This window comes from Tenrec ecaudatus, chromosome 10, assembly GCF_050624435.1.
Source record: "Tenrec ecaudatus isolate mTenEca1 chromosome 10, mTenEca1.hap1, whole genome shotgun sequence".
Taxonomy (NCBI): domain Eukaryota; kingdom Metazoa; phylum Chordata; class Mammalia; order Afrosoricida; family Tenrecidae; genus Tenrec; species Tenrec ecaudatus.
This window is the reverse complement of record NC_134539.1, coordinates 57,405,366-57,411,964: the sequence shown is the minus strand read 5'-3', so window position 1 is coordinate 57,411,964 and position 6,599 is coordinate 57,405,366. Positions and strand designations below refer to the sequence as shown.

Here is a 6,599-nt window from a genome sequence, read left to right as displayed (position 1 = left end):
GTCTTGTCAATAAAGTATCTCCAAGGGAGTGAGGAGAGGGAGGGAGAGAGAGAGAGAGAGAGAGAGAGAGAGAGAGAGAGAGAGAGAGAGAGAGATTCCCATCTTGAAGGAGGAAAATACAGCTGTTCCCAGAATTCCCAGGAGAAGGCCATGCCCACACAGAAGCCTCATTGGCTAAGACCCAATTGACAGGCTGGACTCCATTCCTTCACTCTTCATTCTCACATTGACTAAAGATTATATAACCACCACCGACCACCCAGGGACTCCTGTGATATGCAGGGTGTCCATGTTCTGGGGTTCCCTGATGAAGTTCACATTTATGGTCCTGGTACGATTATGGAGCGCCCTCTCCCACTTTTAAACGTGTCCCGGTTAGAGTCACCCTGTTGGTAGGAAAACATACCGCAGGATGGAACTCAGGGGAGGGCAGCCCTTTGGATCCCAGCTCCGGCTCCATGCATCTGCCCCTGCCTTAGGCATTCATTTATTTACATCTTGCCTCATGCCGAAAGGGATTGAGGCAGTGACTCCCCCACAAAGTTTAATGCCTTGCCGTTACCATTTAGCACCTTCAAATCATAGAGCTTTAGAGCTTCCCCTCATAAAACCCACTTGGAAATGTGGCATGCATGTATATCAGTGTTGCTGTGTTGCAATGTTTTTCTAGAAAAGCCTTTTATTTTTGGAATTTTACAATGACTTTGGTCAGAAGCAGTACTATTCTTACCAAGATGTTTACTGCTGGAAGGTGCTCCCGGGGCATCTGCAATGCCAATTAGGACAGGAAATTCAAAGTTTCTCAGTGTAAATTCCAGCCTTGACACTTATTAGATGCGCTACCGAGAGCAAGTTGTATCACCTTTCTGAGTTTCACCTTTGTTTTCCGCAAAATGGGGATTCTCATGATAGCCAGTCATTCTAAGACGCATAGTAGGTGGTAGGTTCTAGATCTTAAACAATTTCATCTTTTAATCCCTATAATACTCCAGTGAGAAAGACACCATAAGGAGATACCCATTTGTGCTAGGACTGAGATTCAGGTATCTCAAAAGTCATCAGTATCTCGATCTTCAGGTGTCTCGAAAGCCCTCAGTACTGACTTTCACCCATAGTTGCTCTCATAATGAACTGAATTGACTCCAACAATCATGATGGCAAGTGTTTACTGAGTGTTTGTACTTTCCAGCTGACACAGGGCGAATTGGATTGACTCACTCCTCATATTTATAACTATCTCTTAGTGTATAATATATAATCAATATAGAGAGATGTGTTTGATTTTGCTGTAAGCATTCCATTTATATAGACAGAACTCAGGCCGAGGTTGGGCGAGTGGCCTAACTTCCCAAAATGATGCAGCAAAAATTCCAAGCTGGGCCGAGGTCTCTAGATTGACTAAACTCTCGCAGAGGAGGTGGCGAAAGGGAAGGAAAGAATCAGTGAACCCTCACATCGCTGGAGGGTGCCCGAGCACCCGTCACTTCCCTGTTTGGAAACTGTCCTTTCCATTGGAACCCAAGCCACCATGGCCTCCTCTTTGATTCCCTCGCTTCCTCCCTGCTTTAGCCCAATCCAGTCTCCATGTGAGAGCCGGAGTGGCTTCTGCAAAACGCAAACCGGCCATGCCTCTCGTGGGCTTCGGACCATACAGTGGCTCCATGTTGTTGTGTCGATGTGGCCAGCAATCCTTTGAGGCTCTCAAATCACTTGCACGAACTTCCCCCTCCTGCCTTGCCAGGCTCATCTCCTGGGACCACCCCCTTGTTCTCAGGGCATCCAAGTACAACGGTGTTCTTCGGCGCTGAAGACATCATTCTCACTTCTGAACCCAGGGGCTTTGCATATGCTGTTCCTTCTTCCTGGGAGACCTTTCTGCCTTCCTCCCTGGTTGACTCCTATTCATCTTCCCTCAGGGCCCAGAGCTAGTGGCACTTCCTCAGAGACTATCTCTTTGGTCCAAGTTGTCGTTTCAAGCTTTCCCTCCAAACCGAATGTTTCAGGTTATACTTCCACATGCAGGCGGCCATTTGGTCACCTCTTTCTCTTTCACTGCATCTTCAGCTTCAGGGAAGGGATGGTGTTTGTTTGTCCATGAGCCCATGGGCACGGTATCCCTGGCTCTTAGCACAGAATCCAGCACACAGTAGGTGCTCACTTAATGCTCGTTTAATGAAGGTCAGTTATGCACCTCACACACTGCCGCTCTCATCTCTTCATCTCCTCTCGCCTTTCCTCTGAGCTTGTGTGGAATTTGTCAGCAAGAGAGCCGAGAATTTGTCCTGAATTTTAAACAACATTTGATTCCAAAATGGGGAGATTTAGCAGACAAAGCGCTTTCCTTCATCTTTTTTTTTTTCTTTACTTTTTTTTAAACTAAGGCTGAGATACTGCTCACCCTCTGGGGACATTTTCACCCCCCTCTTTCCCTGCAAAATGGGCGCTGTGAACTGCTCTCTCGGAAATCTCGTGAAAAGGGCAGGGTATTGGAATTTGAGACAAAGGGAAGAAAAATGAGCTGGCTTGAAAAGTCTGCCGGCATCATAATGAGCGAGATTATTCTGGGAAAAGCAAGAGTCTGCTGTAAAGGGCCTGGTAAGAGGCAGTTTATAACCAGCCTCAGGTCAGAGACACAGCACATACAGACAGACAGTCCACAGCCAGACTCCCTGCTCCTAGGGAGTTCAGACGCTGGACGCCATCCCAGCAGTTCAGTCCCAGCATGGCTGGGCAGTTCATTTCAGGGAGACAACATAGGAAGATTCAAAGATGAGGTTACTTCGGCAACACCTGGTGCCACCTCTCCATTCAGGAGATGGGTTCTGGGCCTACCTTGTAAGACACAGAAGGATATAACTCAATGGAAGAACTCAGTCTACGAACATGAGTTCAAATTTGTTTTGCTACCAACCCACTGAAAGAGCCCTGGTGACCTAGTGGGTTATGCATTACACTGCTAACTGCAAGGGCAGCAGTTCAAACCCACCAGCTGGTCTGTGCGAGAAAGATGAAATTGTCTGCCCCCCCTAAAGATTTCATCTTAGAAACTGGCAGGAGCTGTTCGACTCTATCTTATGTGGTTGCTAGGACGCAGAAAGGGCTCGTGGCGATGCACTGTAGATAGTGTGCCATGTCTTCTCCAGCACGCCATTCTCCTGGCTTCAGTGTCTCCACTCTGTATCATATTTAATATTTTACCCTTATAGTTACCCACCGCAGGCACATGTGCTTTGAGCGCACGTCATCCTCATAACACCTTATATGGTGGGGATTGTAGGTGGTACAAACAGTGAAGCCCTCAACAGCTAGCAGGAAAGCTGGCAGCTTCAATGCACAACTTGGAAGAAAGGCTAGTGGTCTATTCGGATAGGTCACAGTCATTGAAAACCCTCTGGCGCAATTCTGCTCTGAAATACACGTGGTTGCCATCAACTCAGAATCGACTCCGCGGCACCAGATTTATTCTTAGTTTCCTTTATAAACATCGACACTTCACGGAAACCAGTTGGGTTATTTCTAGGAGGAGTCTAGCCCAGATTCAGATTCTTAAACCCACGGTGCTCCCGCGCACATGAGCTGTCCCTAGGAAGGCCAAGTCTACACAGGCAAAAACACCCCAGAGAGGGTGAGTGAGTTGTCCAAGGTCTCATAGCAAGTGAGAACACCAGGCTTCAAACCCCAAGCTGCGTGTCTCCTAATCTAGAGCCCTTTTCTCTCCTGCACATGTACGGATAGGGGATGGCATTAATGGGAAAATTGGCACAAAATAATCCTATCAGACACACGCCTGATTCTTGCTTATACTTGAGATTATTTCTATGGTTTGGGACGACTACTATCCAATGGGCATAGCAGTGAACATCAGTAGCATGTCTGTCTTACACATTAAAAAGCCCAGTGACTCAGAGAAGTGAGGTGGCTTCTCTAATGGCTCCATAGGAGAGCTAGACTTCAAATCAGAGTCTGATTTTCTCTAAGGCCCGATCTCTTCTGTTGTACACTGTGCTCTAAAATGAGAGTGCTGGGCTACAAGACCTCGACTGTCTCCCCAAGACAGTCTACAAGGATGTGGCACAGTGGCTTTAAAAGTCTGGCTCAAGACTCCACTTTTCAATAAAACTTAAAATATATATAATGCAGTTTCATTAAATTAATTCTGACACCTGGAAAACCCAGTGTGTCAGAGTGGAACTGTGCCCCATAGCATTTTATTGATTGCCATCTTTTGGAAGCAAGTTGTTAGCTCTTCTTTCTGGGCAACTCTCTGTGTGTTTGAATCACCCACCTTTGTTCAGTAGGCACAAGGTTATCTGACTCCATCCCCCAGCCAGCCTGCCTATCTCCCTGCAGCGTTGTGGGATTCTTATGAAGGTGCAGGGGCCCTGCTGCTTTCATGTGTTATTTGATGATCTGCTAGCCTCAAGATCAGCAGTTCAAAAACCACTAGTCATTCCTTAGAAGCAAGATGAGGCTGTTTGCTCCCGTAGAGATTTATAGCCTTGGAAACCCACAAGAGCATTTCTACTCTGTCCTATAGGGTCACCCTGAGTTGGCATTGACTCAATAGCAGTGGATCTTTTTGGAGGGCAAAGTGAGCAAGGGACACACAGGTGAATGAGCTAAATGTAAAATAGCACCAAAATAATAGCAATAAAATAAGTAAACAAACAGAAATCCAAACTCACTACCATCAAATCAACTCTGATTCATAGTGATCCTCTGGGACAGAATAGAACTTTTCTTATGGGTTTCTGAGACTGTATATATTTCCTGAAATACAAAGCCCCATCTTTCTCCTGCAAAAAGAGGCTAGAGTGGACTCAGATCCCCTTTCTGGGAACCTCCTAAACCCAAAGGAAGATTGACACCAGGACACTTGGAGACCCAGAAAGAATGTTGGGCCTACAGTAGGCAAGGGCCTTCCCCCTAAGCTGTGAGACCATGAGGGAAAAACTTCTTTTAAAGATGGTGGGTGAAGGGAGACATTGGTCCGTGGAAGACATGAAAAATAATAAAAATTTATAAATTATCAAGGGTTCGTGAGAGAGAGAGGGAAAAAATGATGAAGAGCTAATACCAAGGGCTCAAGTAGAAAGAACATATTTTGAAAACGATGGTGGTAACATATGTACAAATGTGCTCAACACCATGGATGGATTGTGATAAGAGCTGTACAAGCTCTCGATAAAATGATTTTTTTAATGGTGTTGTGAATTTAGACATCTAGTCTCCTAAACAGCCCGAGTTCTGGTGTAGGAGTCACACATTGAGCTGTGATCTGCAGAGTCAGCAGTTTAACCCCCCCAGCCACACGGAGGGAGAAAGGCTTTCTTGTCTCATCAAGAGCTACAGTGGAAACCATCCTTTTCTTGGGGTTGCGCTACTGTCCAATGAACGCATGAGGGTAGTGCTGCTAACACCTACGCAACACACTCGCTATGGGTCAGTATCGGCCCCAGGGCAGTGAGTTTGTTTGTTGAATTTGGTCCCCTGAACTGTCGGATAATACATTTCTGTTTGTTAAAGCCATCTACTTGTGATAGTTCTTTCACAGCCGCACTACCGAACTGAGACAGACAAGAATAACCTGAGCAGGTCACATTATTAGTGATCCGGTTTCCTTCACTGTGAAACGGGTGTGGTGCGGGGACAGCTGCTTGGTGAAAATGTGAAGGAGCTCTGGTGGCACAGCGGGTTATGAATTGAACTTACAACCACGAGGTCAGTGGTTCAAACTCAACAGTTGTTCTTTCGGAGAAAGATGAGACTGTCTATGCCAGTAAAGAGTTAAACTCTTGGAAATCCATAGGGGCAATTCTACCCATTCCTGTATTGTCACTGAGTCAGAATTGAATTGATAGCTGTGAGGTTTCTTCTTCCAGTTTGATCAAAATATTGTGAGACCCAAATAGATAATGTAAATAAAAGTCCCTTGCAAATGGTGAAGTGTTTTTCTTCATGTGGCGGTCAGTTTGAATGCCATCGCGATGTCCACTGGCTGCCCAGAGAATCTGCTGTCCTGGGTGGCAAGAGGAAGTCTTCTCTCTGATGGTGGTGGTGGCAGGGGTGGGGAGGGGGTGATTTGGGCCTCCTAGGCTGAGATCCAGGGCTTAGTCTTCCTTTACTTGATCTTGTCTTCCTCCACCAAGCACCTCAGAGATCTGTGGCGAGTTCCCTCATGCAGGGGCGCACCTCTCTCCCTGCAGATTAGTCGCAGTAGCAGATCAAGAGGGTTGAGTGACTGAGCGAGGCTGCAAATGAGCGCCGACTAGCGTGGAGTGCGTGTCTCCAGTGGAAGGGGTTGGTAAGCGGCTTGCACTTCTCTGGCTCCTCAGCACTTAGCAGGTTTCGATAATGAGCTCCACCGAACTGGTGACCCTGGAGGTGTCCCAAGTCTTCCGAAGTGCACTGTGTTCCGTAAATCTGATTTTTGGAGAGGTGATGGCAATTGTGTTACCAGGGAAAGGGGTACAGGCGTTAGCAATGCAGAGCCTGAAGTATCAGGGGCACAGACTGGAGGGCCCTGCGAGGCTCGGGACTTGGCAGGTGTAGGCTGCTGGAGGTCTGTCATGGCACTTTTCTAAGGGCCAGGTGAGAGC

At 46.9% G+C, this 6,599-nt stretch overlaps 1 non-coding gene across 1 annotated transcript; it reads left to right on the top strand.

Annotated features, from left to right (window-relative positions):
* Positions 1–5,357: 5,357 nt before the first annotated feature.
* On the top strand, positions 5,358–5,506 carry LOC142460655 (U4atac minor spliceosomal RNA). Its single transcript, XR_012786823.1, has one exon. It is a non-coding gene; the product is annotated as a U4atac minor spliceosomal RNA (small nuclear RNA).
* Positions 5,507–6,599: the final 1,093 nt, after the last annotated feature.